Here is a 20491-nt window from a genome sequence, read left to right on the forward strand (position 1 = left end):
TCTCAGCTGTATTAAGAAAGCTAGATTAAGGTATTTCACTTAGAAAATATATCTTTATTTCTCAGGTCCAGAGAGGAATCCTACTACTCCCTCTGGGACATGGGAGGAGTTCCAAAGCATAATCCTGAGTGCAGTCTCACAGGCATTGCTTTGGACATCGTCATCAAAACCCTGGAGTGATGAGTGAGATGAGGGGAGATGGGGGACTCTCTTCACACATGCCTGCTCTGAGCCACAGCTGGCTGCCTGAGCACTGCCCAGGGAAACCAGAAACACTTTCATTGCTTTTTTGAGACAAATCTTCATCGATGTGCACAGACACAAGGCAAAGTTTCATCCCTCAGAATCGCAATCCTTTGAAGCCACCTGTCTCCGAACAGTTTTCTGTATAATGAGCAGAGCTCTGTGCTGTAACTTTTCCTTTTGTCCCCAGTGCCAGCTGTATAATTCCCAAGCCATCAAACATTGCACCCTTGCAGAACTTCTGCCTCAGTCCAAAAGTGCTGTTGTACCAGGTTTTCTGCCATAGCAGCCGCCTACAGGAATGATCAGCAAAGCGACAGCAAAGGAGGATTCTTCCACTGGGAGGACTCTGTGTTTCCTCTCTTCCCAGGACCTTCACGTGAGGTGGGCTCAGTTTCCAAGTGAAAAGATCCTGGTTTTATTTCCTCTTTTCCCCTAATGGTCAGAGATGGCAAACTCCGTCTGGGATCCGCGCATTCAGCTTTGTTCTTTCTCCCTCCCCTGCTGTCGCCAGTAATTAAAACTGAGCGAAAAAACCGAACATGCTATTTTTTGAATAGATATTTGAAATTTAAAGTGGAAAAAAAAAAGTTGTGAAACTTGTCAGATCAATGATTTGACACATATTATTTAGCTGGCTCTAAATATTCTGGAGTGAGAACTTAGTTAACAACTTGTTAACAAAGCATAATTCGGAATAAAACCCAGCTCTCTCTTTGCTAGCTGCATTTGCAATATGGAGCTGGTTCTAATAACTCTGTCTCTTAAATACCAATGTATTTCTCTTGCAGTTTCTAACAGTTTTTGCCACTGTGGTGCATAGAAGTGGGATGGAAACAAAATACAGAGGCAATGTCCACCAAATCTTGGTGGCTGAGAAACTTCTGAACACCTTGATATGAGTAACTTGTCTGAGTCATATACAGGACATTGGTGCTGGGGAACTCAAGCCTGTCAGCACTTAAAAACTGGTTAATCATTTTAATTAAGCACTTGAGAATGAATGACATGTGAAGAGTAATTTCTTTAAAGAAAAAGAAAAGTAGAGGTAATTTTTCTAGTGTCTGTGTTGCAGTTTTTTCTCTTTGGTCATGTTAATGTGTCTTTTTAGGCTTCTTTCAAAGACTACTTTTTAATGATGGATAAACAGGCCTATTTTCCCCCTGAAGTGCATCCCTTACACTCTCACACCTGTAAACAATGGATTTTTCCACATGAAATGAAAGGGCAAGCACATCCTGCTAACAATTTTGACTCTATGGAGTGGTGTAGCATATAATCTCCATTACTTTTCCTGTGATTTGTAAGTGACTGTTGCTAGGTAATGCCTTTTCCACTAAGCATCAGTGAGCTAATGTGAGGGCTTTGAGAATGTTACATTATATAATTAAGCCTTTGGTGGTGCTGATTTCTACTTTACAAAAGTCTCAAATCTTTTTCTTGTGAGCAAAAAAAGTTTTTACAGCATTACACATACGGACACGAAAAAGCACCCTTGAAGCCAGACTCATTTTTTGGCAATGCAACTGATTTCTGCTTTTTAAAAATTATTTACTACACACAGCTATCAGCCACCCATAACAATGGCATCTAGCTAGACTCTATGCTGTTTAGATGGAAAACATGATAAATACACAGAACACATGACCCACTGGAAGTATCACTAGATCCCAAATATCTCTCTGGACTCCATAATCCATTAAACAAATGTGGTGCCTTTGTTCTGACATCTGGACACTTAGTCTAACTGTGACCTTTGCTTCCCAGGGAAAGGACTGGGATACAGAAGAGCTTCTTCAACAGGATGTGACTGGTTTGACTGAACATGAGAGCAGAGGTTTCCCCAGGATCTTCAGATGTGAGCCTCAAGGTACTGTGAATTTTGTTTAGAGGATGAGATGAAGAAAGGGGTGGAAGACGTGTAAGTGAGAAGATACAAACACAAAATACAAACAAACCACAGAATATAATGTTAAGAGTTTGTATTTTTTCAAGCTTCACGCTGAACATCAAGATCAGCAACTGCCATTGGAGGGGGAACACTTGGCCATCACAATACACAGGACTGTGATACACAGAGCAACCCTGATGCAAATCTACTGAGCATCAACGATCCCTGGTGGAAAAAAAAAAAAGGCAAAAAAAAAAGAAAAAAAAAACCAACAAACTTTTCAAGGCAGCTTTGATCGGCCCTGGCACTGTGTGTGAAAGTCTAGCTCAGTTCTTAGACTGCCAGGGTAAGTGAAAGAAGAGCCTTTGTAATTTTTGTCTTACAATTATGTCACTCAGTTCTGTAGCCTTCATTCTCCCCGTGCAATTTGTAAGAGAGGACAAGTCATTCAGAGCACCTCTGTTTACAGAGAGTCGCAGTAATAGAACACCATGGTTGGGCAGATTCCATGAACTGCAGCCCCTGTGTTGACAGATGAGGTCTGTGACTGATTGTTTGATGGGTGCCGTGGGTGAGGCTGGAGGGAATAGCAGAAGAAGAGGGCACTGGGTTTTTTGAGCTAGGAGGTCACGTCGGTTACCGGTGAGAACAGCATTCAGTGTTTTTCTCTTGCATTGTTATCTTGATGCTGGTGATGAAGTTTTAATTGGGAAGAGTGAGGATGCTTCTGCTCTCCTCCCACATGGCTCTACAGATGCTGCTGCTACCAGCAGCTTGGGGCAGGGTTTCAGGAGCTGCTAGCTTCCCACCAGGCACGAGCCAGCAGAAAGGAGAGATGAATGAGGTGAGGATTGCTGCATTTCTGGAGGGGCGTTTCCTGTAGATAATGCTGATCTGATGAGCAAAGCCAAAATGATATGTCTGAAGATACAAATGCCTTGTGCAGAATGGGTGAAGCATAGACAGCAGGACACATCCCCCTCCACACTGATAATACAGCTTAACCCAATTCAGTCTATTTCTGTGGCTTGGAAAGTTTTAGGATTCCCTGCTGGAGCCATCTACTATCAAGTTAGTGATAAAATGCATTGCATTTTCATACTGTAATTAAAAAAAAAAAAAGGCAAAAAAGCAGCCCACTTGAAAACAAAGAAAAACCTCCTTGATCTATTGCCTGAAAGCCACTCAATAGCAATTAGCTAATATCAGTTATCTCCTTGCTGTACAGGCTTCCTGATACTGCAAAACATAGTTTGGGTACTGGAATGCTAACAATTACTTATTAGGTGCCTCAAAGCATCCAGGATCCTGGTCATAGGATCCCTTGTGTTTGAGGGCTGTGAAAACAAAGAAGAGTCCCCAACTAACACGCTCACCAAGTAACTACAAGGCAATTGGCAACAGATAAATTCACACAGAAGCAGAGCAGTATGCTGGGAATGATTATAGCAGAACTGTCAGCATGAAAGGCAGGGCTCATGAAATACCTTTAATCACTGGTGATTATTCTTTTTCTGGGCAATCAGCTCTTTTCTCCCCTCTACAATATCTTGCAGCATGTAGCAGGATGCATCAGAAGGTGCTGTGCTCCTGCAGGACACCACCCTCCATTCTTGTCTCCATCAGGTGAGAGGCAGAGATTTTCCATCCTGTTAAGAGTCAGATGGAAGAAAGGATAGATCCCCAGGATCCTGGCCCTGGGTTTCTCACCCTGAAGCAGAAGACAATGCTGTCATTCAGAACAGCAAGTTCCCATTCACAGTTATTTGTCATGTTAATTACTACAGACAAATTTCTCCTTCATCTCAACGCTGCAGGTCAAAGCAGAAAAGTTTAGCACTTCAGAACATCAAACTTTGCTTTCATCTGAGTGTGGGACATCATTCTGAAATTCCTTTTGATCATGTAGGGAAAAAAAGAAAGGAAGACAATTTGAAAGTTTGCTCTTGATGGGAGTTGTAATTTCTTTGTTAAAATGAAGGGGAGTCTCTAGCCATTAGCCATTGGCTGGGTATGTTCATAAACTCACATCCTCACCAGAGCAGGTTACACATGGGTAAGAGCCATGAACAAATATTGATAAATATTGTCTTTTCCTTCCGTATCCATTCAGATTCCTCATCATATCTTTCCCACTTCATTAATTTCACTCCAAGCTGTTAGCTCTATCCCTGCATACTGTACTGCAGGAAACACCCTTGGCTCAAACCCCACCACTTTTCACAGAAAGTGGCTGCATACCATGCCTGTAATTTACTGCACAGTGTACCTACGTGCTCCCACATTAGCTGTAATCTCTGTCGTGCTCACGCCAACATTCCAGCAGTATTTGGCATTTCACGAATGGAGTATTTATCACTGAAGTTCATACAAAGTTGCAAACCCTAACGAGGCTTATCAGCTTTTAGCAACCATCTCTGTCCACTGACATGCTGGGTATAATTCCACTCACTGTGCAGTCACTGGATGTGAAGAGGGAACGGGAAGGGGGAGAGCTTCAAAGCAACATTTCGTATCGCTTTAAATGGATCATGAAATCGAACGTCTGCGTAGCCCCTAAGTTCCTGCAGGTGAGATGTAACCTGCAAGCTGGGCACTTAGAGCAGCCTTGCAGTCAAATAAAATCTTCTCATCGTTACTGATGTGGCAATTATGCCCTGGAAAAGAGCGGCACGGTTGCTGTGAGAGGGGAGGGGGACTCAGAGCTCACTCCCAGCAGTCACAGAAGGGTGGCTGTGGGAAGATCAGGTCAGTCAGCCTCAGTTTGCCCACTGTCAAGACAGAAAGCATCACAGTCACTGAATTTCAGAGACATATCAGAAAGCATAATTAAATATGTGAGTTATAAACCTTTTCCCTCTGAAATTTCAAAAGATTTTGGTATTTTTATGAACAATATTGGTAACCTGCTTTGCTGCCAGCCCAGCCCTGTATCTAGGATTAGAGTAGGCACTAAAAAACTTGGCAAGAGACTGGCAGTATCTGTATTTCTGTGTATCTACATGCCCCTGGGTATGTAGCACCCCACCACTACCCCTTTCCTGCTCATCAGGCACAAGTGTGACATACTGATGTGGGTGGAATTTGATTGAGAAATGAGCTACTGTTTGTATTGTCATCACAGAGCTCTCTAAAAGCATGAAGTCAGGCTGAAAGAATCAGAATGTTTAAAATGAATTTCACAAATTTTCCTTTTATGCTCTGTTTTTTTGGTTCTTCGGTCTGCATTCACATCACTTGTGTAAGGTGGTGGTGGGATATTCCTTTATAACAAGACCTCACAAATGCTTATTCTCTCTTTCATTTAATTCCATGATATCAAGAGTCAGGCTGATGATTTTCATGTCTTCAGGTAGGTCCTTGAGTACTGTGTACTTTATAGTTCCATTGATTTTATTCGAGATGTTGCAATGCATACCAACTGACTGTATGTCCCCTAATACTTTGGATTTATAAGAATAAGACCAGCCGAAGTTTGTTTGTAGAGCACAGCAATGCATCCCCTGCCAGAGAAACATTGGCAATGGCTGGAGAGCAGGGTGGGAAATCTTATAGAGTTATAGAAGGAAAAAAATGATCCATTAATTTCATTTAAAAAGTTCAGTGCTTCTGCAATTCTGTTTGCTGATGCGCAGCTGTAAATGCATTCCCTTGCTAACAAATGCTTCAGAGACATCAGTGTCCATTTAAGCCAATGTTTGCACCCATAGACCATGGTAAATCTTTCTACTATATATATATATTTTTTTAACCCCCAGGACCCTTCTTGCTGAGTTTTTTTACAGTGAGTGAATTCCAAGTGCTCCTGACTTGGATCACAGAAGCAAGTTCCCTGCCTGCCTCTGTGAGTGACTCATGCTCTAACCTCGGTCAGGTCACTTAGATGGTGTTGTTGTTCTCTATTTCTCAGTCTTTAAAATGCATATTTTGTTCTCCTCACAATTCTGACATTGTAACATCTTTCTGGCTCTAGCAACAGTCTGTATCATTTTGGATATACATTATCTTGTACAAAAATACCCACCCACATCTCATACCCTGAAAAATCACAGTAGCCAGAACTCCAAATTTAGATTGAAAAATGTAGAGTTGTGCAGACAAGAGGACATTTTTCCAAATGCGAGTTGATAGCCTTTTTCTCTCTAAATAGTTTAGGCTATCAGAATTTTTTTGTATTTAAATTTGCAACTCAGGCTTCTGCTGGGAGCTCCTGGACATGCTGGACCACCCAACAGGCAGAGTTGTACTCCAGTGATGTTTTTGCTGTGCTGGGGTGAGGATGGTTTCACTGCAGATGTCCAATAGCTGGATACTGATGCCCATCCCCTGCATCCTCCCTGCCTCTCCTCACAGCTGGTTTTCACATGGTGCTGTCTCCTTGCTGCCTCACCTCCAGTAACTGAGAAATAAGTGGAAGCAAAACCAGACAAAACAATTTTCCTACTGTATTTTAGCCTGGCTATGCAAACATTTGTAGCAGCTAAAAGCAGCAGTCACAAGGAGATTCCTTCTCTGAACCTGTAATCCTGGGCTGGAAAATGCCCTATTCAGATGAGTCATCTTTCTGTGATGGATCTTTCTGCCATCCTCTCCCTTCCCACCTCATACCTGCCAAAGCAGGTTTGCATCGAAAGTATTGAATCCCCATTTCCCCCACCCCCTTTTTTTTCTTATTTTTTTCTTTTTTTTTTTTTTATTTTATACTTTTCTGAGAGACCTTCGAGGACAGAAACAATTAAGGAAAAACCAAACCCAGTTTTGCTGCATTTTGGGAGGAAATGAACTTGTGTGTTTTGAAGAATTCCCACAAGGCTCAGATTTTAGAGCGTGATGAATCACCCACTGAAGATTCCTGTTTCTTCTCCTCTGCCTGCACGGGGTGCCCAGACAGGGGCTGTGGGCTCTGTAAGGATCCAGCCATGCTCCTGGCAGGCAGGGCCAGTTTGCAGGGGAATAGGATGGCTGTGCCCTCTGTACTCACCACAGGCAGGCCCTCCTGCCTTTGGCAGGTCACTGTGCCAGCAGCTGTGCTTGGGCAGTCCCAGGGCTGTGTGATGCTGTTCTTGTCCTCCCCAGACCGATGTTACCCAAGGGTGTGTCAGTTCTGGGCTCTCCTCATGTGTCCAGGAACAGTTTGCACTGCCAGGATTGCCCATACCCTGTTTGGCCATGACTTCAAACACCCTCATTCTGCCTATGGAAGACCACATGGACATGAAAGGTTATCCCCTTTTATAAAAGTTAAATGTAGCTAATTTATGGCAAATTTGTATAATTCTCATTGCCCAAAGCACCTTCACCCTGAGCTACCACCTCCCTGATCCTCACCAGGTCCTCTGCCAACAGGACAGTGGTGGCATCGAAGGGTTCTTGACATTTTCTGGGACTTGGGCATCCATGGCTCAGTATGAGGATGACTATGGAGTTGAAGGTCCATTACTGAGGAATCCCTGGCTCTGCATCCATAAATAAATCACCCTTTATCCAACTTGCTCACATTTGTGCTGTCTCAAGCAGGGGCAGAGGGAACCTGTCAGCCTGGGCACAGACCTTCAGTGGCACAGAAGGAATAGTCTGGAAGGCAGAGAATGACACATATCATGCCTTTACTTTGTACAGCAATCTCGATATTTTGTATGTACTTATTGCTCTGAGTTTGTCTCCCTTTCCCACCTGTACTTACACTGTCTTTTTTCTGAGGCTTGTTATTATTTCTATTGAGCAATCTTCAGCCAAACTGGGAGAGCTCGCAGTGACTCACTTACTTGAACATTATTGCCTAGTTCTTTACACAAGACAGATTGGATATGAATGAGATCTCTTGTCCTCATGAGCATTATATTTATTTCACAAGACATTTTCTTCAGAACTCTCCCTGCAATAAATTATGTGATATATTTATTTTTTTCTCCTACCATGCTATAGCTCTGTCCCTTTTTTTGTTGTTTCTCATTTTTTAGACACTTCTTCTTCTATGATCTGCTGTTGTTGTTTTCTGTTTTTTTTTTTTTTTTCTTCTCACAATCTCTTAGATGTATCCTTGGAATTTTTTCCCTTGTGCATTTTTTAGCACAGTGCATGTATTCAATGTACTCAAAATGAGAGCTTGAGATAAGTATTTAAAGTAACGAAATGATTTCCCTCTCTTATCTTTCAGATGTTGTGTAATGACTGGGGAAAAAAAGTAAAGATAAAAAAATAAAAGCAGGTGAAATGGTTTAAATGAAGTATATGACTGTAAGGAATACAATCGTAAGTATCATTTTCTGATTTCATAATGTCAGCTAAGTGAAAGATTTTGTAGGTGCTTTACTTCTAAAGAAACACTTAGCAGAATTTTAGCAGCTGCTTTTGGGAAGAGCCTGAAATGCTGAAAGCCCTGTGTAATCAAAGTAAAAGTGAGTATATTTAGGGTGGATGAAATAGGACTTAAATGCAGTGCATGTCCATGGTGTTTATAGGAATCCCATCTTAGGTCTCTATTGCATTGTCAGTGCACATCAGTACGGTCCCTTGCTTCCCAGCTCTCCTGCTGGATCTGTCAACCCCTCTCAACCTTTTTATTCCCCCATTGCTTGTTGGAGGTGTGTTAGAAATCTGGACTTAGTCTCCAGTTGTGGAGTTTCAGAGGGTGTGTGGTGGAGGGAAAGATGGTTTGAACTAAAACTGAAACCCAAGTAACCTAATGGGTGGTTTTGAAATCCAGGTACAAGCTGGAATTTCAGTATTGCTGAACATGTTCAGTTACTAAGGATGAGTGTTTCTCTTCAAGACAAATGTCTTATGTCTAAAACTAGAATTAAACTTCTTTACCTGGAGTGCAGTACCACACTAGGGCAGGTCATTCAGGGCAGTGGTGGGTTTTTTTCTCCTAAGTGACCTTCAGGGATAAACCTACACAAAAAGCATTCCCAGTCTGATCTGGTGTTGATGTTAATGAAGCTCCAAGAAGCCGGAGGCTGGCCTAGAAACCTCCAGAGGTCCTTTTCAAACGTTTTTTTTCTATGATCTTACAGTTCTGATAAGTGTGTTACAGTAAAATAACCAGATGGACTTTTTTTGGAAGTATAGAACAGATACCCTGAGGGCAGAAAACAGTATGTGGAGAAGACGCCATGGGTGGGGGTGGGGAGAAAGACACTTATTTCCATTTATGAGTTATAGAATCAGGACTCCTACAAGGAGTTGAGAAATTTGTCTTGATCTGGAGATGAGAAAAACAAACACTTCTTATCTTTTTACAGTAAGGCTGCCTGGCTTGTGATCCTCACCCTGTCTTGAGAAGGGTAGGCAGCGTTTCAAATGCTGGGGTCAGGCTGGTTCCAGCTCTGTCTCATCGGTCTGGTGTACATATCTTTCCAGAAGGGATTAAATGTGTCTTGTCTCCTGTGGTTATATTAAAGGGCAGGGAGGAGGCAAGGAGCCTTTTACTTCTGGGAATGTTCTGCCTGGGGTATCTGCTGCTGGGGTAAAGGGAGGAGACAGCAGCCAAGCCTTGCTGCTGTCCCCAAGGCTAAGCAGGAGAACTCTGTGCTGAGACCTGAGCCTTGCTTCCCCTGTGCACAGGGCCAAATCAGCAGGAGAGGGGTGCAGGAATAGTGTTGGGAAGGGTGAGACTGACTGTGTGCCCAGCATCCCCACCATGGGCATGGTTTTGCAGCCAGGGTTGCTGAGCTAAGGACACCCCACTCTGAGATGTGTTGTGCAAAAGCTTAATTTCACCCCTGAGACAAGCCAGTGTCTTATTCTCCCTTTTCTGTACACATTCCTCTTACCTGATCAGCCAAAACCTTCTGCTGTCACTAAAACTTATGGGGCTTTTTATGTGAAATGAGATTTTTGTACTCATCAAGGCCAGGTCTGGCTGCTCTGCCAGTAGATGTCCCTGCATGCCTGGCTGTGGTGGATGTGCAGTGTCTTTTCCTGGGAAAACTGACTTCCAATGCACTGAACTTCACATCATTCCTGTTGGATATTTTTCATGTGGATTTTAATTTTTTTTCCCTCTCATTTGGACTTCTGGTGTAAAGTTTAATCAATCTCCACGAATATAAAAGCTGAACTTAAAAGGAAAGATTATTATTTTATTGCAAAGGTGCCTTTTCACCATCTTTAAATATTTTTGTGTTTATTTATAAAACAGAGTACTGACACCAGACAAAGTCCCTGAACATCTTTACCTTGCTCTGTCCTTCACTCCTGTTCTACATCATGCATTCAAATAACTTCCACATTTTTTTTCCTTCCTTGGGCTGCAGTGTTTTCTTGAAGCAGATATTGCTTTGGTGCACTGAATTGAAGAAAACAAGACAAAATGAAACCAAATAGTGCTGAACACCAGGTACTCAGTGCTTGGTAGGAGTCACTTGGCAATTTTACAGATGCTGAGAGTCTCAACCTTCAGCCTGTAAGGTGTTTCCTGTAATATGAGAATTTATCAGCTGGCTTTCAGAGCCACATAGGTGAGTTCTAAGTGTTTTCTTCAGTACTCTGTGCTCTGTATTATAATCCTGCAATTACATATTTGCATGTCTACTAAATTAGCACTAGAAAGTTATCTTCAACGGTGCAAAGCCTTTCACTGCTACTCTTCCTGGGAATACAGGGATGATAATTGTTACGGAGGAAAATTACCTTTACATGGTATTGATTTTGTGCCCTGCTGCCTGTCATAATTCCTGGGGAGGTTTTTCCAGGCTCAGGACAGGGAGCAGCTGTGCTGGGAGCCCGTGCTGGTGGCCATGGAGGAACAGGGCAGCACTGGCAGCTGTGGCATCGCCGCCACCCCTGCGACTCGTGGGGGGCACCAGTGACCCACCCCAGCAGCCTTTCATTCCAGCTTTGAAGCAGGGGTAGCAAGAGGCTTCAAAAAGCTGGGAGCCACAGCCTTGGAGTGGGGGAATGGCTCAATAAATTGGTGTAATATAAGTATTTATTGATTTAAGAGCAGCCTTTTCTTTTGCTTTGCTTTTGTCTTCTAAGGGAACTTTCTTTTAAATTTATGTCCCACATTGTCACATCAGGAGGAAAATACATGAGGAATGTTTTGTTATTTCAAATTTATCACGTATTACGTCAGCTGGCATTGTGGACTCACAATATGTAATGCTTCATAAATTATGAAAAATAAATGTTTTATGGGCTTACTACGCACTCTGTTTGAAAACCATTGAGCTGGGGAGACTCGGTGACCCCTGTACAAATTAATGTGCACATGATTTTCATTATTGCAGCTCAGATAGGAAGTTTGAACATCTTTATATATTTATTTAAAGCAAAATGAGGACATAAGTTGCTTGAATACGGTTAGACTTTCTGGCAAGAAGCAGGTATCATTTAACCCAGCTCATAACCTATTGCTTCCCTCACAGTCATTGTTATTCCAGGCCAAAGCTTGAACTCAAAATCAGAGCTGTGAGGACTTAGCATGAGCTTCCAGAGGTCAAATCCTTCAGCCTTTAGCTAGGCAAACTAAACCTCAAGTTGGTAGGATTTTGTCTATGTGAGGACTGTGGTGTTTGCAGAACACGAGTCAAGCACAAGTCAGGCTCCTGCAGCAGGGAAGGCAGTGAAGGATATTTCTACCCAGCTTTCCAGCCCTGCTTTCTCTGAGCATAATGGAGAGTGACAATCAAAGAAGAGCCGCCCATCTCTGCTGTCGAGGGCCTCACCAGAAATGAAAAGCTCGATCTCAGGGTACCGAGGATCTCAGGGTACTGAGGATCTCAGCCTTATCAAACACAGCATCCTTCCACATGGAGCCACAGGAAACCGAGGGAAATGTCCTCACCTGCCTGCACGGGGAACCTTGTCGTCCCATTTTCCAAGGAGCAAGAGTTCACTCCGACATGTGTTGCAGTGGAGACGCGTCTTTGGGGAGAACGGGTGCGGTGATGGGAGGTACCAGGAATGGTGGAGCACTCACAGCTGTTTTTTTCCCCCCCTCACACCCAAATATTTCCGTGCCTTGCAAAGGTTGGGAGGGGGGGGAGGGGGGGGGGGGGCTCAGGTGTTGAAGCTCTCCCCTGGATGGTTTTTATATCGCACAGATCCACCACTGTGTCTCTAATACAGCCATCAAGAGCACAACCGGGAGCTCCCTGCAGGATCTTAAGCAATATAAGTCACTGCTTCAGAAGTCTCTCTTAACTTGGGGCTGGATGCACTCAAAAATCTTCCAAGTTATTCTCTTCTAATTCAAGTCAGCTGAGGCATCAAAATGTTGGGCAGATGGACAAGATCCCTGGCTGCAGCCAGTCTGTTTTCTGCTGTTATGCTCATTACAGTCAGAACTTAGAAACTTTTATTGTAATTGTTTTTTATTTAATCAGTGATATTTTGTGAATTTAACGTTTATATAAGCATACTAAAGGAGATTCCTGTGTACTTTCTAGTGTAAAAGATTATGCTCTAAGAATGCTAACTTGCCCTAAACTGGATCAAGCAGTGTTCTTATCTTAAAAGTAGTTTTCCTTCACTCCTTTGCTTTTCCTTCTCTTCATATGGCTATTAAGAATTATTTGATTTATAGACAGTGCTCAAGGACAGTCTCTACTGCATTTGCTTGGTCAAGAAAGCGAAAGAATTTTTTTGTCAGTTGTATTTTCTCAGACTTAAATTGTGCTTCATATTAGAGAGACACAAGAGAACACGTAAATAAGCAAAGTACGACCCAAGTTCATACTTTCTTTTTTGTTTTTACTGTGACTTAAATAATTGAGAAGAGCTCCTGCCTCTGCCTCTCTCCTCCAGTGGATGGCAGTTGAGTACCATGCAACAGAGCAGAGCTCACTTGCACCTCGTTGTAACTCTCTCAAGGAGGCAACCGCTGATTGGAATTAGCTGTTCTTTGCCTGTGTGAAATATCACTTGGAAATACCTGAAGAATTAGAAAAGGAAGAAATGGAAAGCATTTTCAATTTAAACTGTATTGTTACTAGAGCAGGAGCAGATCTAAAAGTTTCTTCAGCAGCTGAGGGGGAAAAAAAGAATCTTATATCCATATACACAAATTTCAAGTGTTTCCTTTTTATATGTTAATCTGAATTTTCAGTATATGGATGCTAATGGAAACATTTCCTGATTTTCATTTTTCTTCCTGACCTCCACAGTCATTAAGTTTTAATACTGTACTCATGATTTCAGCATGAAGCATAATTTTTAATGACAAATTTTCCTTTCTTGAAGTCTCAGCTGCACTAGAAAGAACAGGACAACTCTCAGGGACTGGGATTGTGATGTGAATTTAGTCATCATTGAAACTGCGACTAGTTTTGAAATGTTCCCCTAAAAGAAAAGTTTAAAACAACCTTTCCAATCAGAAACAGAAACTGAACTGCGTTCCTCTTAAAAACAGGTCTCCTCTAACTCCTCCAGTTTATAGCACATACCCTTGGGCTATTACAGTCTAGAAAAATCTGAAATAAAACCACACTGTTTTCTGGGTCTGATCATGCATCACTTACTCAAAAAGAAGTTTAGGGCCTCCTGAGAAATACAAGGTTTAGGTCTTCCTGACACATGTTGCTTCTTTTTAAAGAAAACAGTCTAGTGCATCTTTATGGCAAATACATAATTTTAGGTTTTTTCCATTTATAAGGAATCACAGATGGATTGAAACAGAAAGCTTTAAAAAATATTTGCAATTACAGTTGCATATAAATAATATTGTGGTCACTATCCTAGTTGTTTTTAACAGAAGTTATTTACTTTTCAAATTTTATTTGCTTCTACATCTAGTCTCATGCTGTTGTAGTATAAGATCAGACAAAAATAACTGTTTACACCAAAAATTAAGTTTGTGTAAGTAACTATTTAAAAATGTTTCCTTTTATGTTTACTGCTGAAGGATCTCAAGCACTCCTGCCAGAAAGGAAAGTATTTATTATCTCTCTTTTACAGATGAGGAAACTGAGACACTGTGAAATTAAAAGCTTTGGGAAATTAGTGCACAGTAAATTATGGAGTGAATTTACTGTGTACCAACCACCCCGCACGAACTCATCATGTGGACTGGCAAAGAAAAAGGATTAAACTCCCTTAAATTATCTCACATTTGCCATGGACAGACAGTTGCCATGGATCAGCTGAAATGCAGCAACTTCTCAACCTGCAGTGAGTCGCTCGTGCAGTGAGTCCCCCATTGGACAGGAGGTGTTCACAGGGGCTCTGCTGCTAATCTGCTCCAACTTTAGGCAAGAGTTTATTTGTCACCAATTTCCCCAGCTGGTTTACCTAAAAGTCACAGAAGGAAATCTCTGACAGGACTCAAAATCAGACTTGAGTATCTTTGCAGCCTTGAAAGCAGAAATTGTGAGTTAAAAGCAAAATACTGGGGGGAGATAAACTTTGTCTTTTTTAAGGATGGAGCATCTGCAGGATGTGTCTAGGCAGTGTATGAATTAAGCTGGTGAATTAGAGTGGTAAAATCAGATGATGAGTCCTGGAATTTGAGAATCACCCTCATATCTCAGGGATTTGGGACATTAAAGTTGCTTCCAGCATTGTGGCAGCACTTTATAGCCCAGCCCAGTATGGAATTCCACCAGTCACCTCTTCCCACCCCATGCCTGGGTTGGGTCCGTGGCCGTGTGTTCAGGGCACCCTGCAAGATCCCTTCCACCTCACAGTGCCACTTGTGGACACCAGAGGCACTGGGCATGACCACTGCAGCCCTGCTCAGGGCTCACTGGTCCCACAGTGACCTCTGGGCTCCAGAGGCCACTGGTGAGAGCCCAGGGGTGACCTCCTCACCCTGCAGCAGGCTGAACAGCTGATGTTGAAACGACTTTGGCAGGAGCTCTCTCCATTGTGTCTGATCCAAGCTGGAGAGATGAATACGTAGGGAGCTGGGACAAAGGTTGGCTGATGGGAAGAGAATTACTGACAAGTTCAGTCCACTAATAAACAAAGACATAAATGATGATGCTATAAAGAAAAAGCAGGATTCTCTGGAGAAAACTGTAGAGAGACCTAGTAGGGAGTAGAGATGTTTAGACAACAGTTTTACATTATACTGCTTGGTAAAAAATGTTCTATTTTAGCTCCAAGCTTGAGTCTAGTTAGACCTGCACCAGTGCTTAGGAAACAGCATGTATTTTAATGCCCTGTGAACAGGAATAACTGATAACTAGTACATTTAAATGTGAAAAGCAGAACTTTTCTCTGAGGGAGGCATTATTTTTTTTTTTTTGTTCTTGTTGTTGTTATAGATTTTGTCTTCATAGTTTACATTGCAGCTATAGCATTCCACAGGCAGTCATTTATCTAATGCCATATTTTGGGCTGTGGAAAATGCAGGATAACAGAGAGAGAGAAAAAGTGGTGGTAAGTTCTTTTTAATTTGCATTTCAGGGCTGAACTTCTGAGCATAAATACACAGAAATTAACACCTTCATAACATCCCCTCACTTATTTCCAAAGTGTTACAGTACAAAAACAATGGGGTCAGGGCACTATTTGCTTCATGCCTCACACCCCAAAGTAAGTCTTAATACAGGTGCATTTGCTTTTGGTATAACCAAAATTAAGGCAAAAAGGTTTGTCTATTTTTCTCCTGTAAAGCTTACTCTACTCTTAGAGAATGCCTGTTTGTGCTAGAGAAATGGCTTGCATGGAGTATGACAGCCGCCTTTTACACAGGTAAATCAGACTCACTGGGCTGTACTGTTGTAAAGGAAAAGTTTCACAGATACAATGAACCTGTGGAATGCCTTTCCACAAGATAGTCTTGAAGTGTTGTCACTTATACTGTCTGTTTTCATAATTCAGGGCATCATGGTCTTCTTGCTAGTAGTAAGAAGCAATCTACTGTGTCCCTTCATGGTGTGCATCCCCTGAATGGATCAGGAGATCATGGTGACCCTTGCAGAGATGGTCACTGCTGGACCTGGAGGAGGTGATGGATTTAAAGAGAAAGTCTGTGGCTGTTTCCAGAAATGAGCAAGAGGTGCAGCATGAGCCCTGTTACAAGGACAGCCCAGGTTGCTGTGTGTGAAGAGGAGAGGGAAGCTGTTACACACACCAGGGAGGCTGGCAAAGGGGAAAGGTGGCTCCTGGCAGGGACTGCCATATTCTTCACCTCTCAAAGCACTTGAAATTACTAATTGAGATGGTGGGAAGGGAGGACGCCCTAGTGTCTCAATGATTTGCAAAGGAGCAAAAGTGAAGGTCTAAGAAGGTCCCATAGCTGGGTCTGAGTGATGCTCTTGGCCCTTGAGTGGAACTTGGTGTTCAGCACAGCTCTGCTTCTGGAGCATGTGGGAGGCAGAAGTGCCTTAATTCTGCTGAAACTCCTCAGGGGTTCAGGCACAAAACCTTAAAGGGTGATGGCCTGGGCACTGGAGTGTGTCTGAGGGCTGGTAAATGCACAGAGGGTGGGAGGAAGGACTGTCAGACCCTGCCTGTTGAACATATTTCACTAAAAATTCATCTGTAAGGAGGGAAAAGTGTAAGCAAGGATGTGTGAGTGAAGGATCTTCAGAGATATGGCCCCTGGTTTCAGGACAGTGGTATTTGGAGAGGAGCTGAGCTCCTGTTAACTGATGCTCTGAGGACCTTCTACATTGGTACACCATCCAGAAACACTTGTTCTCAGAAACTTCCATACCAAAATCATGGGAAATATTTGAACTTTGGATGACTCCAGACTTCAGTTGCAGTTTAGTAGGATTTTAAGGCTGGTGCTTTATATATATATGACATATATAAATACACGTACACATGCAAAATATATATGTGTGTGTGTGTATTTATATATATATATCTTAAGTTGTTTTAATTCTGTCAAATAAATTCAGTACCTCTTGTTTAAGGTAGAACTGGTAGAGAGAGTCTCTTGCAGGAAGAGATTTGATGGAGCCGTGTTAAACATCAGGGAATTTGCATCAGAGGTTCTTGAAATGTTTCATTCAAGGCCAGCTTGTCGTTAACCTGAATATTTGATTTGAAGTCATGCTGGTTTCACATGTCAAGCTACCCTGGCACTGTGCGAAAGTGGTGGGAGGAAAGACTGGATGGGGGAATGAGCAAGTAGGGGAGGATTTGGTTATCAAAGCAGAGGACTTAGATTCAACAGTAATCGACAGAAGGAGATTACTTCTGCTCCTAGTTCCGACAAGGACTCTGTCCCAGTACATTAGGCCACCCCTCACACAAACAGAAGGACCTCCATGTACATTGCCAGCTTTATCCAGGGACAAGGAGATGATGCAATGACTTTGCTGCCAACCCAGGGAAATGGCAGGTTTACTAAGGCCCATTTCTTAAGAATATTAATAAAAATAAATGGTTTTACCCTTTCTGGTCCTGCTTATAGCAGGCTGCTAATAATGCCTTATGAGGCTGCCACAAAGTTCAATCAATAGTTTGATTTTCCTGCCCTAGAGCTGCCACAAGCACGAGCCCCACGCTGAAGTGGCTGAGTAAGGAGCTGGCTGCAGAGATGGAATATGGCGAAGAGTGGGAAATGAGGTGGCAAAGGGAAAATGCTGGATGCGGCACCTTGTGACCTCTAGGAGACTTAGGGATAGACCATTCCTGCTGAGCCCCATCCACCATGGCCACTGCCACATCCCATGGGTGCTCCTTGATGCCAGTGCTGGTTATTTATACATCTCTGTGTCACCTACCGAAACATTCGGGTTTGACAAAGGGAAAAAGCAATTCGGCGTCCTTTGACTGAGGAAGGTTGATTTTCATTCGAGGCAGAATGGCTCATTTTTACCTTTTTAGCTCCTGGAAGAGTAAAAAGTGAGAGGTCAAACCTGCATCACCATGACAACCCCTGCAGCGAGGGTTTTTGAGCAGATGAAGGGGAGTGATAATGGAGCTGAAGTTTCTGCCCGTTCATAGTCACTGGGCTTTTTGTTTTGTTTTTCCTTGTTTCTTTCCTTTAGGCCCTGTAAGGTGTGGCCCCATGGATTTTTCAGGGGTTGAAGGATAACACTGGCCAGTTTAAACACAGCCATGCTCTGTTTGAGATCAGTCCTTGGTGCTGCAGTGCCTGGACACATGTGGAGTGTATATAAACCATTTAAAAAAGTGGGTTGTAAGAGATAGTCCTGGAAGATCAAACAACCCCTCAGATACCTTCCCTACACTCCTCTAGGTACAATGTGCCAGCAAGTGCAGCCATATTACCTGTTTTGCATCAAAGAGAACTGTCATCTCTGCCTTTCCTGACAGCACCTTTGGAGTCCAAAAATAAGATCAATAAAAGAGCTATTCTCTGAGGAGAGGAGGCACTGTAGAAAAGAAGGAATTCCAAATAGGGTGGGGGTCTAAGGAGGACACTTGGGAGGGGCTGCAGGTGGAAGCTCATTTGAGTTGCTGAGCTCATGCCCCCATTGTCAGGACCTGTACAAGGGGGAATGTGTAGAAATGGATTGCAGATAGCTGAGGTCACAGCTATGGAGCAAAACCAAGACAAATTGATTTCCTATTAAGAAGTTCCCCAGTTTCTCTTTACCTAAAAATTGAGCCAACTCCAGGGAAAAACAAGCAAAAGAGCAGATTACTCATTTAGTTACAAATCATCCTTTCCTTACCTTGTTGCTGTCATTGCAACAAAAAATGAATCAGAATAAGAAATATTAGCTCAGGTATTAGAGTGTCAGAAAAGTTAATTTTGTGGGAAGACTTCCCCAGAATCAGACTTGGGTGGGATCTATACAGCCATCAGATAGTTACATGGAGAAGAGGAATAGTCAGGGTTAACACTAAAAAAGTTTTGAATGGCCATAAAACCTCGAGTTGAAGCAATTCTCTGTGCCCAAAGGATTAGGTTAAAGCTTTTGCAGTGCAGTGGAGATGAATTATTCCATTTTTGCCTAGTGAGTGGTTTCTCATATCTTCTTCCAAAGTGGTGGATGTGTCCCTTATGCCAGGATGGAGTTACACAGCCCACTACCCAGAAAGGCAAATTGTAAAGAAAGCACAAATATGGTGTCTTTACCACCAGATTTGAAACAATAGCTGCATCAACCCAGCAAGAAAGCAGAGCTGTGCTGTTGGGATCAGCCTGCAGATAAATCAAAGTGAATCTGAGTGATAGTGATGTGATGTTGCAATAATAATTCTCTCCTCATGCTGATTTAGAAGAGGAAGCCAATTCAGAGCTTCAGAAGCACCAGGGCCAGCACGGAGCCCTGTGGAACAGAATGAAAGAGAATAGTCAGTTCATATGGAAACAAAGTGGAGGTTATCAGTTGCATAAAATACATACCTGGCAGAAGACAGACGAGAGAATTTATGGAAATGCTCTGGATTATAATCTGTCCTTCAGACAACTGATTTATAAAAAGCTGGATTCTTGTGTTTTATTCAACCAATCTGAAAAATTATGTTAAATATGAATCCTCTCTCTGTATGTGAGAGGATTGCAGTGGTAGTAATTTAAACAGGATGTTAGACTATGACAGAAAATGCAATTTCATCTTTATAGTGATGAGCCAGAGACCTCAATTTTCCTCTTCCTGTGATGTGACTCTCTTGAGTCAGACTTGAACTTTAGCTATGGTCTGAGAGGGTAGCATATCGCCTGCCTGCTGGTGCATCTCAGGACAAACACTTTTTGGGAGCTCAGTCTTTGAGGACAAAATTAAAAAATGCCAGTCACATTGGCAACAGAGCATTTGGAGGCTTTAATTACATTTATTTGATTTTTATTCCTCACTGCAATTCTACTCATCCGTTTCCAGGCACAGTGGACTCAATGAAACCTGATGTTGTTTTCAATTTACCAACATCTCTTTGGAAAACAGACCCATCTCACTGTAGAAATGTTCTGAAAACAAATTGAAACATTTCCTCTTACCCTCAACAAGAGCAGTCAAGTGTCAGAGCTTTATTTTACACTTTGCTTGGACAATATTTGGACATAGATGATACCTAGCAATTGTATGTTCATTTACATTGTATCTTTACCATTTCTGGTGATTAAGATGGACTCATAGACATTTAGTTTTTAATTTTAAGAAATAGGTTTCCCATGACAATGGAGTGCACAGTTTCAAAATGAAATTTTGCCTAGGAAAGGCCTATGGACTGGCACGGGAAGTGTGAAATGCTACATGAGCTCTGCTAACAGGTCAGTACAGTTGTAAGAAGTCAATGCAATATCAGTTGCTACCTGGGAGAAGAAAACCACGAACATGTTTCTCACTGCAGAGCATTTCCAGCACACCTTCAGCCTGTGAACGACGCTGGCTTGGTGAGCAAATATTGCTGTCTGTGGGTTAAAGTTCAAATGCATCACTTGAGCAGATGAGGAGTTCAACCAGGGCAGAACAACTTGCCATTTCCTTCAGGGAGTGGTGGCCATGGGGTGGGGAGGGACATGGGTGTGAGAGTAGGATG

Source organism: Cinclus cinclus, chromosome 13, assembly GCF_963662255.1.
Source record: "Cinclus cinclus chromosome 13, bCinCin1.1, whole genome shotgun sequence".
NCBI lineage: Eukaryota > Metazoa > Chordata > Aves > Passeriformes > Cinclidae > Cinclus > Cinclus cinclus.